This window comes from Hyla sarda, unplaced genomic scaffold (assembly GCF_029499605.1).
Source record: "Hyla sarda isolate aHylSar1 unplaced genomic scaffold, aHylSar1.hap1 scaffold_1002, whole genome shotgun sequence".
NCBI lineage: Eukaryota > Metazoa > Chordata > Amphibia > Anura > Hylidae > Hyla > Hyla sarda.
The window spans coordinates 41,527-58,518 of NW_026607621.1; the positions used below are offsets into that span (position 1 = coordinate 41,527).

At 45.4% G+C, this 16,992-nt stretch overlaps 6 non-coding genes across 6 annotated transcripts; all 6 read left to right on the forward strand.

Annotated features, from left to right (window-relative positions):
* The first annotated feature begins 118 nt into the window (after nucleotides 1-118).
* On the forward strand, nucleotides 119-309 carry LOC130298476 (U2 spliceosomal RNA). Its single transcript, XR_008849829.1, has one exon. It is a non-coding gene; the product is annotated as a U2 spliceosomal RNA (small nuclear RNA).
* Nucleotides 310-7,499: 7,190 nt separating this feature from the next.
* LOC130298522 (U2 spliceosomal RNA) lies at nucleotides 7,500-7,685 on the forward strand. The gene has a single exon (XR_008849867.1). It is a non-coding gene; the product is annotated as a U2 spliceosomal RNA (small nuclear RNA).
* Nucleotides 7,686-9,682: 1,997 nt separating this feature from the next.
* LOC130298477 (U2 spliceosomal RNA) lies at nucleotides 9,683-9,873 on the forward strand. Its single transcript, XR_008849830.1, has one exon. It is a non-coding gene; the product is annotated as a U2 spliceosomal RNA (small nuclear RNA).
* A 2,090-nt stretch (nucleotides 9,874-11,963) lies between these two features.
* On the forward strand, nucleotides 11,964-12,154 carry LOC130298478 (U2 spliceosomal RNA). Its single transcript, XR_008849831.1, has one exon. It is a non-coding gene; the product is annotated as a U2 spliceosomal RNA (small nuclear RNA).
* Nucleotides 12,155-14,240: 2,086 nt separating this feature from the next.
* LOC130298479 (U2 spliceosomal RNA) lies at nucleotides 14,241-14,431 on the forward strand. The gene has a single exon (XR_008849832.1). It is a non-coding gene; the product is annotated as a U2 spliceosomal RNA (small nuclear RNA).
* A 2,092-nt stretch (nucleotides 14,432-16,523) lies between these two features.
* LOC130298480 (U2 spliceosomal RNA) lies at nucleotides 16,524-16,714 on the forward strand. Its single transcript, XR_008849833.1, has one exon. It is a non-coding gene; the product is annotated as a U2 spliceosomal RNA (small nuclear RNA).
* Nucleotides 16,715-16,992: the final 278 nt, after the last annotated feature.

A 16,992-nucleotide genomic window follows, 5' to 3' on the forward strand; every position in this document is an offset into this window, starting at 1 on the left:
GTGGTTGACTGCCCCCCAGCCCAGAGTGTGCATGGAAAATTGTCTGGCAGCCTCCCTGACAGCAAGCAGTGATAGTGCCCATGAAGGGGACCTTGTTGGGCCCGCCCCTTTCACGGTTATCGCTTCTCGGCCTTTTGGCTAAGATCAAGTGTAGTATCTGTTCTTATCAGTTTAATATCTGATACGTCCCCTATCTGGGGACCATATATTAAATGGATTTTTGAGAACGGGGGCCGATTTCGAAGCTTGCTTCCGTCGCCCTATGCATTGACCCGATATGGCAGTATCTTCGGGTACAGTGCACCACCCCCTTACAGGGTTAAAAAGAAAGATTCCTACTTTCATTGCTACCTGCTTGCTGGCTAGCCAGCTAGCCAGCCCTGTGGGCCTTGCTGCTGCTGCAGCCAATAAACAAAAGGTGGTGCTGCTGCTGCTTCTGCTGCTTCTGCTTCTGCTTGTGTCTGGCCCCTGTTGGAGCGTCCAGGCACAGGACTTCTGCTGCTGCTGACTAAATGGCCTCCTTAATTGGATCATTTGAGTAGCCAGCACACCTGTGCAGGTAGGGCATGACATGATAGGCAGCTGCCTTGATAGCGGGTGGGTGCTGAATGTTCCTAATTGACAAAATAAGATTAATGCTTATGAAGAAATATAAAATCTCATCCCTTCCCCAATATCGCGCCACACCCCTACCCCTTAATTCCCTGGTTGAACGTGATGGACATATGTCTTTTTTCGACCGTACTAACTATGTAACTATGTAACATAACATGGGGGGGGGGGGGGTCTCCTGGCTGTTCACACAGGTGTGTCATTGCTGTACATTGACCATGCATTGCTTCTGTGGTATTGCAAAGGCAAAGACAAATGCTTCCAGCCATCCATTGCACTAATGGATTGGTCATCAGCTGGCTGTCTATGTCCCGCATCAATATAGACCAAAGTACAGAGGGTTAGGCTATGCTATTGTGCACCTACCTGATGCATCAGAAGGTGCGAGGCCCTTGCTAAATTCTGTGCACAGACTTTGAGATCTATGCTTTAGACTGTATCTAAACCTGCTCCAACATGGACTGACATTCTGGCCTACTTTCAGCCGATGCGACTTGTCTGTCGCTGAACAGTCGCTTTTTATGTATTCAGCACCTATGTATAATGTTGTAAAAATGCTCTAGAAGCTAAAGTCGCAGAAATGTCACACATATTTGGCCTGCAACTTTCTGTGCGACAAATTCAGACAGGAAAAATCAGTATAAATCCTTAGAAAATTATCCCCCAGTGTCTCCATCTGCTGGCGGTATTGAATAAGCATTGCTGCACTGATGGGGTATGCATTAGACGAAAAAAAAGAAGAAAAAGAAGAATAATACGCCCAGAAAAGAGGCGAAAAGGAGAAAAACGTAAAAAAACGTGAAAAAAAAGTAAGAGGAAGAGAAGGGAAAAAAAGGTGGAAATGGGTTTAAAAGTGATTTCGGCGGAGAAATATATATATATATATATATATATATATATATATATATATATATATATGCGCACACACACACATAGATATAAACGTATTCTCCGTTGAGATATTGCAGCCGCTGCTGTGTCCAGGCCCAGGAGCCTTAGCACTGTGCTGTGATGTCACTCAATACCACTGACATCACTAGGTGTAAACAACATCTCTCCTTTGCTGTGTATGTGACTATGGAGCTGTTTGGTGATGTCGTCTATTACGGCCTTCATAGAAGCAACAGGAGATTGTTGCATCCATCTTGAACCCTCAGAACTACAGTGCTATGATGTCACTCACTTCCACAGGCCTTGCAGAGTGTAAACAACAACAACCCAGCTTTGTTGTGTATGTAACCAAAGGGATTTGTGATGTCACCTAGAACCTTCACAGCAGCGACAGCTTTATGAGGAGCATCAGCACTGCTCTGCCTGAGCAGAACCATCACCGCCATAGGTTGTCAAATAACCCGGATTTAACCCACACAGGTAAGTCCAATGGGGTGCAGGCATGTCCTCTATGCTTACAGCTTCCCGTGGGTGTTGGTTTGATACCGTTTGGGGACAGCCAAGGAGGCATCTGCAGGCAACAAAGGTAGGTGTGTGCTTGTGTGTGTGTTTCCTATGCAGATCCTAAGCCCAGTGTCACATGCAAGTAGGAGGAGTAAGAAGGGTTCCTGGCAAATCCGGGTTATGGATTGCATTTAAAAAGGCCCCGTGGGAGTGCAATGGGCCCCTGTCTTGCTGCTTAGCAATAATGGTATGGGTTTAGGTTCTGCTGTGTGTACTGGTGGTTGACTGCCCCCCAGCCCAGAGTGTGCATGGAAAATTGTCTGGCAGCCTCCCTGACAGCAAGCAGTGATAGTGCCCATGAAGGGGACCTTGTTGGGCCCGCCCCTTTCACGGTTATCGCTTCTCGGCCTTTTGGCTAAGATCAAGTGTCTTGCCCTAAGGTATTCGGGTACCCCTCTCCTCGGCCTTGTGGGATCGCCCAGGTTTATTGCCTGGGCTTCACCCACCTGCTGCTATTGGGGAGAGGGCTTAGTCCCAGGATAACGGGAAGGTGATCATCGGAGGACGGGTCTGCCGGAGAGGATGGCTAATGCGCCGAACGCTCCTAATACAGTACGGCTGTTTATCGAGGAGGAAAAGAGGAGTGCCTACGGGATTTTGCATGTCCAGCAGAAGGTCGTGGAGGGAGTGCTGAGGATGCCGCATGCTTCCATCTTCTGTGTCCAGGTCTTTCCCAGCCAAGGATTCTTTGACGTGACCTTCTACAACCTGGATGATCTCCGTACCTGTCTCTACCGGAGTAAGGAGAATGCTTCTCACCCTGACCTACAAGGGATCCGATTCATTTCCTGCGAGGCTCGGCCTAAGAAAATTCCAGTGGTAGTGCATATGTACAACCCTTTTGTGCGGGATGAGGAGATCCAGACCTTTCTAAGAAGGTATTGTGTGTCTGTTTCTGGTGCGGAGAGGAAAAATAACATCCTGGGGACTTTCACAGGCATGAGACGTTTTTGGGTGGAGTTTAGGCCTGCCCCCGAGGGTGGTGCTGAAGGTTTTTGTCACCCCCCGCAGAACTTTGCGATAGGGAACAACAGGGGGTTTCTGCACTACCCGGGGATGCCAAGTTTTTGCCGGGACTGTTTTTGCTTTGGTCATACCAGAGAGAACTGTACAACCGGGCAAGTTTGCAGGAACTGCCACAAGCCTGATCACCGCACTGCAGACTGTCCCGAGAAACGCAAGTGTCATTTCTGTGGTTCTTCGGATCACCTGGCTAGGAGTTGCCCCACTTACCAGTCCGGGGCACCCCGATCATATGCAATGGCTCTTCGAGGTGGGACAGTTCCTGAGGACTCCAATGCTGCCAGGGCAGGCGATGCAGAGGTTAGCGTGCTGACCAGTGAAGCAGAGTCTGCCCCTGTTTTTCCTTCCATTTCTAGGTCTGTTCCGGATGCTTTGGTGGCAGAGGGGGAGAAGGCGGAGTCTGTTTCGGAGGCATCTGTTTCGGAGGCCTCTGATCCCCCAGAGGAGATGACTGTGGACAAAGAATCCTTGAAGAGAAAGATGCCGGTGGAAGAATCGGAGGATGACTGTCCGACTCCTCAGAGTCAAAGGATTGAGGACTTTCCTAGCCCGGGAAGGGAGGAGGCAGGTGGAGGGTCGTCATGTCAGATTGATTCTGACTCCTCTTTATCCTCCCTGGGCACAGGTTATTTGGAGGAATGTCAGGTCAAAAAATTGACAAAGACTCTTAAGTTTAAGGAAGGGGAGGCAAAAAATAAGGGTAGAGGTCGGGGAAAGGCTAGGCCTCCTTTTGATAATGCTTGATTTTGTATTTCCTTTTTTTCCTTCAAATGTTTGAATGAGTTTAACAATTGGTTCTCTAAATGTCCGCAGTATTAGATCTTTAGAAAGGAGATCCGCCATTTTTGATTTACTTTCTGGATATTCTTTTGATGTTTTAGGTCTCCAGGAGTGCTGCTTGGATGGGGAGCCAAATATCTCCTGGCCTTATGGGCAATCGGTATGGTCTGGTTCAATGGAACGTAATTCGGGGGTGGGGATTTTGTTCAAAAGTAATGAGTTTGTTGTTAAAAAAGTTGTCCATATTGTTCCGGGTAGGGTATTATTAGTGCATTTTATTTTCAGGGGTTTCACATATAAAGTAATTAATGTTTATGCTCCAACTGGGAGGAAGGAAAGAGGGGAGGTGTTTGAGAAATTATATTTCTTTTTGAGTGGGAGGGATGATGTGTTCCTTATAGGGGATTTCAATTGTATAATAACAGAGGGGGATAGGAGTAGTACTACGGTGGGTGGTGGGTCTGGTTTAGACAGTACTAGTAAGCAGCTTAAAGAGATTGTAAATTTATTTGGGTTAAAGGATTCCTTTGTTGCCCATAATGATGGTACTATCGGTTATACATATTTTTCTAACAATACAAGTTCGCGTATTGATTTCATTTTTGTCTCAAAACTAATGTCTGTTTCTAATTTCAGACGGAGGAGGTTACCGTTCACGGATCATGCCTGGATTGAGTGTGTGGTAAAAGGTGGTGGTCTAAGTGAGTATGGAAAGGGTGTTTGGAAGTTGAATGTGTCTTTATTGGATAATGAATGTGTATTACAAGAATATAGGGAGCGTTTTGATGGATGGGTGTTGAGGAAGGATGCATTTTATAGTGTGGTTGAGTGGTGGGAGTGGGTGAAGTTAGAGACTAAAAGGTTTTTTATTAAAAAAGGGTGTGAGAAAGGGAGGAAAGATAGAGAAGAGTATGAGAGATGGCAAAGAAGGTTAGAGTATTTGTATGAATTGAGGCGTTTGGGGATGAGTGTTGAGAAGGAGATTGAGGAAGCTCGTGGAAGTGTGAATGAGTGTCTGGAGAGGAATGGAAGGAAGATTATTGCACAGGCTAGGGTTGAAGTGAAAGAGAAGGATGAGAAATGTAGCAAATTTTTCTTTAAAAAGGCATTCAGTAAAAAAACTGAGATGATGAGTGTTTTTAAGAATGATGGGGTAGAGGTCTTTGGTAAGGATGAGGTGTTAGAGGAAGTGTGGAAGTTTTATTCTGATTTATTCACGGAGAAGGAGCGGGACGTGACTCTAGAGGAGGAATGTTTGGGATATGTGGATAAGCGTTTGGATGAAATTGATGGGTTCTTTATGGAAGAGGATGTGAGGAAGAGTGAGGTGGAGGATGCTGTGAATGGGATGAAGAAAGGAAAGGTGGCAGGGAGTGATGGATTGCCTGTGGAATTTTATCTTGTGTTTTGGGATATGTTAGGGGATTATGTATGGGAGGTGTGTAAGGAAGTACTTAGGAGAGGGAAGTTATCTAAAAGTATGAGTGAGAGTGTGACTGTGTTATTGTTTAAAAAAGGGGATAAGAGGGATCTTAAAAATTGGAGGCCTATAGCGCTCTTGAATTGTGATTACAAAATTATTGCTAAAGTTATTGCGAATAGGTTAAAGGATGTGATTGATTGTATGGTAGGTGAGGAGCAAATGTGTGCAGTGCCTGACCGTAGGATTTCTGAATGTCTGTTAGGTCTGAGGGATGTATTGTGGGACTGTAAAACTAGGAAGCAAGGTGTGGCTGTTGTTACGGTGGATTTTGAAAAAGCGTATGATAGGGTGGTGCATGATTTATTGTTTAGGGTTTTGAGGAGGATGAATGTGCCGGACAGAATGGTGAAGTGGATTGAATGTTTGTATAGGGACATTTATAGTAAGATTCAGGTCAATGGTTTTCTGAGTAGGGAGGTGAGTATAAAATCTGGAGTGCGGCAGGGGTGTCCCCTGTCGCCAATTCTTTTTATTTGTATGATTGAGCCTTTGTTGGGGATGATTAGGAGAGATAAGGTGATGCGGGGTATAGAAATACCTGGTAGTCATGGGAAGGATATGCGAGTGATTGGTTACATGGATGATGTTACTGTTGTATGTAAGTCAATGGCAGGGGTAAGGCGTGCTAAGTTATTGATTGAGTGTTTCTGTTTAATGAGTGGGTTTAAGCTTAATGTTGGGAAGAGTGGTTGTAAATTTTTTGAGGGGTGGGGAGAGAGTGGGTTGTGCGAGTGGCCTGTGAGAGAGGGTGGTGTGGAAGTGCTTGGGGTGGTGTTTGATAATGATTTGTATGGGAAAGAAAGTTGGGAGAGGGTTTTGGGGAGGGTGGGGAATAAAATAAACTTCTGGTCTTTAAGGACTTTATCGATTGAGGGAAGGATTCTGGTTATTAAAGCTGTTATAATTCCTATTTTGCTTTATGTTAATTATGTGTTTCCTCCACCGGATAGGTGTCTGGCAAGAATTATCAGGCAGATCTTTGTTTTCTTATGGAATTCAAGGATGGAGAAATTGAGTCGTGGGAAGGTGGTGAAAAGCAGAATGCATGGTGGGAAAGGAATGATGAATGTGGAAGTGTTCCTGGCTGTGAAGTATGTCAGTTTTTGTCTCGCTGTAAGTAAGAAGGAATGTGTGTTTGGGTGCATGGTAAGGTATTTGGCTGGTAATGTGTTGTTGAAATATAAGCTAATGGAAAGGGACTTAAGGGTACCTGTAAGTTTTGAGGTTCCTTGGTTCTATCAGAGAATAGGGCGGTGTGTCAGGAAAAATAATCTGGAATGTGTGACTGAATGGAATGATAGTAAGAAGGTGATGAAAGTGTTGGAGCAGAGAGAAACAGTGGAATGTGTGGGAGGTCTGTCTGAGAAGGATTGTAAGGTAGTGTGGAAAAATGTCAGTCACAAGGAACTGACAAATAAACAAAAGGACTTGTCTTGGATGTTAGCTCATGGGTGTCTGCCAACAAGGGAATTTCAGAGGAGAAGGAGATTGGTAGACAGTGAAGTGTGTCCCAGGGATGGTTGCGGTGGATGTGAGAATTATGTACATGTGTTTTGGGAGTGTGGTTATGCGAAGTCTGTGTGGAGAAGAATGTCTGGTCTAATTAAAAATGTTACTGGAATTGAAATCTTATCCTTTAATATGATGATGTTTGGTTTGTGTGCAGTGGAGAGAGAGAAGGCAAGAGTGTTATGGTTCATAGTAAATTGTGTAAAAGAGGTTCTGTGGGATGTAAGGAATATTAGGATTTTCAATCAAACTGAAGTAAGTGTGAAGGAGTGTCTGGGCATGATCCGTGGTAAAATTTACCTTTACGTATTATGTGATAGGAAAAACTATGGTTCTGATGATGCAGAGGGGATCTGGAAACACAAAAAATGGAAGCACTGGTTATGAGTGTATTCTTATTTGTCTTTCTTTTTCTTTTCTTACAGATTATATCCTGATATGAAGGGACAGTTGGAGGGACAGAATCCGCTGCAATTTATTTTTTCTGAGGGAAAGTCATGAAGGGAAAGCTTTTTGTTATATGTACATGTAAAGACATGCTTCCTGTATATATTGTATATGTCAAATATGTGTTATTCATGTGTTTTCAGATGAATATGTAATTTTTTGAATGATTTACTTGGTTATGTATTGTATATTTCCTTTTCAATAAAAAAAAAAAAAAAAAAAAAAATCTGTTCTTATCAGTTTAATATCTGATACGTCTATCTGGGGACCATATATTAAATGGATTTTTGAGAACGGGGGCCGATTTCGAAGCTTGCTTCCGTCGCCCTATGCATTGACCCGATATGGCAGTATCTTCGGGTACAGTGCACCACCCCCTTACAGGGTTAAAAAGAAAGATTCCTACTTTCATTGCTACCTGCTTGCTGGCTAGCCAGCTAGCCAGCCCTGTGGGCCTTGCTGCTGCTGCAGCCAATAAACAAAAGGTGGTGCTGCTGCTGCTTCTGCTGCTTCTGCTTCTGCTTGTGTCTGGCCCCTGTTGGAGCGTCCAGGCACAGGACTTCTGCTGCTGGGTGCTGAATGTTCCTAATTGACAAAATAAGATTAATGCTTATGAAGAAATATAAAATCTCATCCCTTCCCCAATATCGCGCCACACCCCTACCCCTTAATTCCCTGGTTGAACGTGATGGACATATGTCTTTTTTCGACCGTACTAACTATGTAACTATGTAACATAACATGGGGGGGGGGGGGGTCTCCTGGCTGTTCACACAGGTGTGTCATTGCTGTACATTGACCATGCATTGCTTCTGTGGTATTGCAAAGGCAAAGACAAATGCTTCCAGCCATCCATTGCACTAATGGATTGGTCATCAGCTGGCTGTCTATGTCCCGCATCAATATAGACCAAAGTACAGAGGGTTAGGCTATGCTATTGTGCACCTACCTGATGCATCAGAAGGTGCGAGGCCCTTGCTAAATTCTGTGCACAGACTTTGAGATCTATGCTTTAGACTGTATCTAAACCTGCTCCAACATGGACTGACATTCTGGCCTACTTTCAGCCGATGCGACTTGTCTGTCGCTGAACAGTCGCTTTTTATGTATTCAGCACCTATGTATAATGTTGTAAAAATGCTCTAGAAGCTAAAGTCGCAGAAATGTCACACATATTTGGCCTGCAACTTTCTGTGCGACAAATTCAGACAGGAAAAATCAGTATAAATCCTTAGAAAATTATCCCCCAGTGTCTCCATCTGCTGGCGGTATTGAATAAGCATTGCTGCACTGATGGGGTATGCATTAGACGAAAAAAAAGAAGAAAAAGAAGAATAATACGCCCAGAAAAGAGGCGAAAAGGAGAAAAACGTAAAAAAACGTGAAAAAAAAGTAAGAGGAAGAGAAGGGAAAAAAAGGTGGAAATGGGTTTAAAAGTGATTTCGGCGGAGAAATATATATATATATATATATATATATATATATATATATATATATATATGCGCACACACACACATAGATATAAACGTATTCTCCGTTGAGATATTGCAGCCGCTGCTGTGTCCAGGCCCAGGAGCCTTAGCACTGTGCTGTGATGTCACTCAATACCACTGACATCACTAGGTGTAAACAACATCTCTCCTTTGCTGTGTATGTGACTATGGAGCTGTTTGGTGATGTCGTCTATTACGGCCTTCATAGAAGCAACAGGAGATTGTTGCATCCATCTTGAACCCTCAGAACTACAGTGCTATGATGTCACTCACTTCCACAGGCCTTGCAGAGTGTAAACAACAACAACCCAGCTTTGTTGTGTATGTAACCAAAGGGATTTGTGATGTCACCTAGAACCTTCACAGCAGCGACAGCTTTATGAGGAGCATCAGCACTGCTCTGCCTGAGCAGAACCATCACCGCCATAGGTTGTCAAATAACCCGGATTTAACCCACACAGGTAAGTCCAATGGGGTGCAGGCATGTCCTCTATGCTTACAGCTTCCCGTGGGTGTTGGTTTGATACCGTTTGGGGACAGCCAAGGAGGCATCTGCAGGCAACAAAGGTAGGTGTGTGCTTGTGTGTGTGTTTCCTATGCAGATCCTAAGCCCAGTGTCACATGCAAGTAGGAGGAGTAAGAAGGGTTCCTGGCAAATCCGGGTTATGGATTGCATTTAAAAAGGCCCCGTGGGAGTGCAATGGGCCCCTGTCTTGCTGCTTAGCAATAATGGTATGGGTTTAGGTTCTGCTGTGTGTACTGGTGGTTGACTGCCCCCCAGCCCAGAGTGTGCATGGAAAATTGTCTGGCAGCCTCCCTGACAGCAAGCAGTGATAGTGCCCATGAAGGGGACCTTGTTGGGCCCGCCCCTTTCACGGTTATCGCTTCTCGGCCTTTTGGCTAAGATCAAGTGTAGTATCTGTTCTTATCAGTTTAATATCTGATACGTCCCCTATCTGGGGACCATATATTAAATGGATTTTTGAGAACGGGGGCCGATTTCGAAGCTTGCTTCCGTCGCCCTATGCATTGACCCGATATGGCAGTATCTTCGGGTACAGTGCACCACCCCCTTACAGGGTTAAAAAGAAAGATTCCTACTTTCATTGCTACCTGCTTGCTGGCTAGCCAGCTAGCCAGCCCTGTGGGCCTTGCTGCTGCTGCAGCCAATAAACAAAAGGTGGTGCTGCTGCTGCTTCTGCTGCTTCTGCTTCTGCTTGTGTCTGGCCCCTGTTGGAGCGTCCAGGCACAGGACTTCTGCTGCTGCTGACTAAATGGCCTCCTTAATTGGATCATTTGAGTAGCCAGCACACCTGTGCAGGTAGGGCATGACATGATAGGCAGCTGCCTTGATAGCGGGTGGGTGCTGAATGTTCCTAATTGACAAAATAAGATTAATGCTTATGAAGAAATATAAAATCTCATCCCTTCCCCAATATCGCGCCACACCCCTACCCCTTAATTCCCTGGTTGAACGTGATGGACATATGTCTTTTTTCGACCGTACTAACTATGTAACTATGTAACATAACATGGGGGGGGGGGGGTCTCCTGGCTGTTCACACAGGTGTGTCATTGCTGTACATTGACCATGCATTGCTTCTGTGGTATTGCAAAGGCAAAGACAAATGCTTCCAGCCATCCATTGCACTAATGGATTGGTCATCAGCTGGCTGTCTATGTCCCGCATCAATATAGACCAAAGTACAGAGGGTTAGGCTATGCTATTGTGCACCTACCTGATGCATCAGAAGGTGCGAGGCCCTTGCTAAATTCTGTGCACAGACTTTGAGATCTATGCTTTAGACTGTATCTAAACCTGCTCCAACATGGACTGACATTCTGGCCTACTTTCAGCCGATGCGACTTGTCTGTCGCTGAACAGTCGCTTTTTATGTATTCAGCACCTATGTATAATGTTGTAAAAATGCTCTAGAAGCTAAAGTCGCAGAAATGTCACACATATTTGGCCTGCAACTTTCTGTGCGACAAATTCAGACAGGAAAAATCAGTATAAATCCTTAGAAAATTATCCCCCAGTGTCTCCATCTGCTGGCGGTATTGAATAAGCATTGCTGCACTGATGGGGTATGCATTAGACGAAAAAAAAGAAGAAAAAGAAGAATAATACGCCCAGAAAAGAGGCGAAAAGGAGAAAAACGTAAAAAAACGTGAAAAAAAAGTAAGAGGAAGAGAAGGGAAAAAAAGGTGGAAATGGGTTTAAAAGTGATTTCGGCGGAGAAATATATATATATATATATATATATATATATATATATATATATATATGCGCACACACACACATAGATATAAACGTATTCTCCGTTGAGATATTGCAGCCGCTGCTGTGTCCAGGCCCAGGAGCCTTAGCACTGTGCTGTGATGTCACTCAATACCACTGACATCACTAGGTGTAAACAACATCTCTCCTTTGCTGTGTATGTGACTATGGAGCTGTTTGGTGATGTCGTCTATTACGGCCTTCATAGAAGCAACAGGAGATTGTTGCATCCATCTTGAACCCTCAGAACTACAGTGCTATGATGTCACTCACTTCCACAGGCCTTGCAGAGTGTAAACAACAACAACCCAGCTTTGTTGTGTATGTAACCAAAGGGATTTGTGATGTCACCTAGAACCTTCACAGCAGCGACAGCTTTATGAGGAGCATCAGCACTGCTCTGCCTGAGCAGAACCATCACCGCCATAGGTTGTCAAATAACCCGGATTTAACCCACACAGGTAAGTCCAATGGGGTGCAGGCATGTCCTCTATGCTTACAGCTTCCCGTGGGTGTTGGTTTGATACCGTTTGGGGACAGCCAAGGAGGCATCTGCAGGCAACAAAGGTAGGTGTGTGCTTGTGTGTGTGTTTCCTATGCAGATCCTAAGCCCAGTGTCACATGCAAGTAGGAGGAGTAAGAAGGGTTCCTGGCAAATCCGGGTTATGGATTGCATTTAAAAAGGCCCCGTGGGAGTGCAATGGGCCCCTGTCTTGCTGCTTAGCAATAATGGTATGGGTTTAGGTTCTGCTGTGTGTACTGGTGGTTGACTGCCCCCCAGCCCAGAGTGTGCATGGAAAATTGTCTGGCAGCCTCCCTGACAGCAAGCAGTGATAGTGCCCATGAAGGGGACCTTGTTGGGCCCGCCCCTTTCACGGTTATCGCTTCTCGGCCTTTTGGCTAAGATCAAGTGTAGTATCTGTTCTTATCAGTTTAATATCTGATACGTCCCCTATCTGGGGACCATATATTAAATGGATTTTTGAGAACGGGGGCCGATTTCGAAGCTTGCTTCCGTCGCCCTATGCATTGACCCGATATGGCAGTATCTTCGGGTACAGTGCACCACCCCCTTACAGGGTTAAAAAGAAAGATTCCTACTTTCATTGCTACCTGCTTGCTGGCTAGCCAGCTAGCCAGCCCTGTGGGCCTTGCTGCTGCTGCAGCCAATAAACAAAAGGTGGTGCTGCTGCTGCTTCTTCTGCTTCTGCTTGTGTCTGGCCCCTGTTGGAGCGTCCAGGCACAGGACTTCTGCTGCTGCTGACTAAATGGCCTCCTTAATTGGATCATTTGAGTAGCCAGCACACCTGTGCAGGTAGGGCATGACATGATAGGCAGCTGCCTTGATAGCGGGTGGGTGCTGAATGTTCCTAATTGACAAAATAAGATTAATGCTTATGAAGAAATATAAAATCTCATCCCTTCCCCAATATCGCGCCACACCCCTACCCCTTAATTCCCTGGTTGAACGTGATGGACATATGTCTTTTTTCGACCGTACTAACTATGTAACTATGTAACATAACATGGGGGGGGGGGGGTCTCCTGGCTGTTCACACAGGTGTGTCATTGCTGTACATTGACCATGCATTGCTTCTGTGGTATTGCAAAGGCAAAGACAAATGCTTCCAGCCATCCATTGCACTAATGGATTGGTCATCAGCTGGCTGTCTATGTCCCGCATCAATATAGACCAAAGTACAGAGGGTTAGGCTATGCTATTGTGCACCTACCTGATGCATCAGAAGGTGCGAGGCCCTTGCTAAATTCTGTGCACAGACTTTGAGATCTATGCTTTAGACTGTATCTAAACCTGCTCCAACATGGACTGACATTCTGGCCTACTTTCAGCCGATGCGACTTGTCTGTCGCTGAACAGTCGCTTTTTATGTATTCAGCACCTATGTATAATGTTGTAAAAATGCTCTAGAAGCTAAAGTCGCAGAAATGTCACACATATTTGGCCTGCAACTTTCTGTGCGACAAATTCAGACAGGAAAAATCAGTATAAATCCTTAGAAAATTATCCCCCAGTGTCTCCATCTGCTGGCGGTATTGAATAAGCATTGCTGCACTGATGGGGTATGCATTAGACGAAAAAAAAGAAGAAAAAGAAGAATAATACGCCCAGAAAAGAGGCGAAAAGGAGAAAAACGTAAAAAAACGTGAAAAAAAAGTAAGAGGAAGAGAAGGGAAAAAAAGGTGGAAATGGGTTTAAAAGTGATTTCGGCGGAGAATATATATATATATATATATATATATATATATATATATATATATATATATGCGCACACACACACATAGATATAAACGTATTCTCCGTTGAGATATTGCAGCCGCTGCTGTGTCCAGGCCCAGGAGCCTTAGCACTGTGCTGTGATGTCACTCAATACCACTGACATCACTAGGTGTAAACAACATCTCTCCTTTGCTGTGTATGTGACTATGGAGCTGTTTGGTGATGTCGTCTATTACGGCCTTCATAGAAGCAACAGGAGATTGTTGCATCCATCTTGAACCCTCAGAACTACAGTGCTATGATGTCACTCACTTCCACAGGCCTTGCAGAGTGTAAACAACAACAACCCAGCTTTGTTGTGTATGTAACCAAAGGGATTTGTGATGTCACCTAGAACCTTCACAGCAGCGACAGCTTTATGAGGAGCATCAGCACTGCTCTGCCTGAGCAGAACCATCACCGCCATAGGTTGTCAAATAACCCGGATTTAACCCACACAGGTAAGTCCAATGGGGTGCAGGCATGTCCTCTATGCTTACAGCTCCCGTGGGTGTTGGTTTGATACCGTTTGGGGACAGCCAAGGAGGCATCTGCAGGCAACAAAGGTAGGTGTGTGCTTGTGTGTGTGTTTCCTATGCAGATCCTAAGCCCAGTGTCACATGCAAGTAGGAGGAGTAAGAAGGGTTCCTGGCAAATCCGGGTTATGGATTGCATTTAAAAAGGCCCCGTGGGAGTGCAATGGGCCCCTGTCTTGCTGCTTAGCAATAATGGTATGGGTTTAGGTTCTGCTGTGTGTACTGGTGGTTGACTGCCCCCCAGCCCAGAGTGTGCATGGAAAATTGTCTGGCAGCCTCCCTGACAGCAAGCAGTGATAGTGCCCATGAAGGGGACCTTGTTGGGCCCGCCCCTTTCACGGTTATCGCTTCTCGGCCTTTTGGCTAAGATCAAGTGTAGTATCTGTTCTTATCAGTTTAATATCTGATACGTCCCCTATCTGGGGACCATATATTAAATGGATTTTTGAGAACGGGGGCCGATTTCGAAGCTTGCTTCCGTCGCCCTATGCATTGACCCGATATGGCAGTATCTTCGGGTACAGTGCACCACCCCCTTACAGGGTTAAAAAGAAAGATTCCTACTTTCATTGCTACCTGCTTGCTGGCTAGCCAGCTAGCCAGCCCTGTGGGCCTTGCTGCTGCTGCAGCCAATAAACAAAAGGTGGTGCTGCTGCTGCTTCTGCTGCTTCTGCTTCTGCTTGTGTCTGGCCCCTGTTGGAGCGTCCAGGCACAGGACTTCTGCTGCTGCTGACTAAATGGCCTCCTTAATTGGATCATTTGAGTAGCCAGCACACCTGTGCAGGTAGGGCATGACATGATAGGCAGCTGCCTTGATAGCGGGTGGGTGCTGAATGTTCCTAATTGACAAAATAAGATTAATGCTTATGAAGAAATATAAAATCTCATCCCTTCCCCAATATCGCGCCACACCCCTACCCCTTAATTCCCTGGTTGAACGTGATGGACATATGTCTTTTTTCGACCGTACTAACTATGTAACTATGTAACATAACATGGGGGGGGGGGGGTCTCCTGGCTGTTCACACAGGTGTGTCATTGCTGTACATTGACCATGCATTGCTTCTGTGGTATTGCAAAGGCAAAGACAAATGCTTCCAGCCATCCATTGCACTAATGGATTGGTCATCAGCTGGCTGTCTATGTCCCGCATCAATATAGACCAAAGTACAGAGGGTTAGGCTATGCTATTGTGCACCTACCTGATGCATCAGAAGGTGCGAGGCCCTTGCTAAATTCTGTGCACAGACTTTGAGATCTATGCTTTAGACTGTATCTAAACCTGCTCCAACATGGACTGACATTCTGGCCTACTTTCAGCCGATGCGACTTGTCTGTCGCTGAACAGTCGCTTTTTATGTATTCAGCACCTATGTATAATGTTGTAAAAATGCTCTAGAAGCTAAAGTCGCAGAAATGTCACACATATTTGGCCTGCAACTTTCTGTGCGACAAATTCAGACAGGAAAAATCAGTATAAATCCTTAGAAAATTATCCCCCAGTGTCTCCATCTGCTGGCGGTATTGAATAAGCATTGCTGCACTGATGGGGTATGCATTAGACGAAAAAAAAGAAGAAAAAGAAGAATAATACGCCCAGAAAAGAGGCGAAAAGGAGAAAAACGTAAAAAAACGTGAAAAAAAAGTAAGAGGAAGAGAAGGGAAAAAAAGGTGGAAATGGGTTTAAAAGTGATTTCGGCGGAGATATATATATATATATATATATATATATATATATATATATATATATATATGCGCACACACACACATAGATATAAACGTATTCTCCGTTGAGATATTGCAGCCGCTGCTGTGTCCAGGCCCAGGAGCCTTAGCACTGTGCTGTGATGTCACTCAATACCACTGACATCACTAGGTGTAAACAACATCTCTCCTTTGCTGTGTATGTGACTATGGAGCTGTTTGGTGATGTCGTCTATTACGGCCTTCATAGAAGCAACAGGATATTGTTGCATCCATCTTGAACCCTCAGAACTACAGTGCTATGATGTCACTCACTTCCACAGGCCTTGCAGAGTGTAAACAACAACAACCCAGCTTTGTTGTGTATGTAACCAAAGGGATTTGTGATGTCACCTAGAACCTTCACAGCAGCGACAGCTTTATGAGGAGCATCAGCACTGCTCTGCCTGAGCAGAACCATCACCGCCATAGGTTGTCAAATAACCCGGATTTAACCCACACAGGTAAGTCCAATGGGGTGCAGGCATGTCCTCTATGCTTACAGCTTCCCGTGGGTGTTGGTTTGATACCGTTTGGGGACAGCCAAGGAGGCATCTGCAGGCAACAAAGGTAGGTGTGTGCTTGTGTGTGTGTTTCCTATGCAGATCCTAAGCCCAGTGTCACATGCAAGTAGGAGGAGTAAGAAGGGTTCCTGGCAAATCCGGGTTATGGATTGCATTTAAAAAGGCCCCGTGGGAGTGCAATGGGCCCCTGTCTTGCTGCTTAGCAATAATGGTATGGGTTTAGGTTCTGCTGTGTGTACTGGTGGTTGACTGCCCCCCAGCCCAGAGTGTGCATGGAAAATTGTCTGGCAGCCTCCCTGACAGCAAGCAGTGATAGTGCCCATGAAGGGGACCTTGTTGGGCCCGCCCCTTTCACGGTTATCGCTTCTCGGCCTTTTGGCTAAGATCAAGTGTAGTATCTGTTCTTATCAGTTTAATATCTGATACGTCCCCTATCTGGGGACCATATATTAAATGGATTTTTGAGAACGGGGGCCGATTTCGAAGCTTGCTTCCGTCGCCCTATGCATTGACCCGATATGGCAGTATCTTCGGGTACAGTGCACCACCCCCTTACAGGGTTAAAAAGAAAGATTCCTACTTTCATTGCTACCTGCTTGCTGGCTAGCCAGCTAGCCAGCCCTGTGGGCCTTGCTGCTGCTGCAGCCAATAAACAAAAGGTGGTGCTGCTGCTGCTTCTGCTGCTTCTGCTTCTGCTTGTGTCTGGCCCCTGTTGGAGCGTCCAGGCACAGGACTTCTGCTGCTGCTGACTAAATGGCCTCCTTAATTGGATCATTTGAGTAGCCAGCACACCTGTGCAGGTAGGGCATGACATGATAGGCAGCTGCC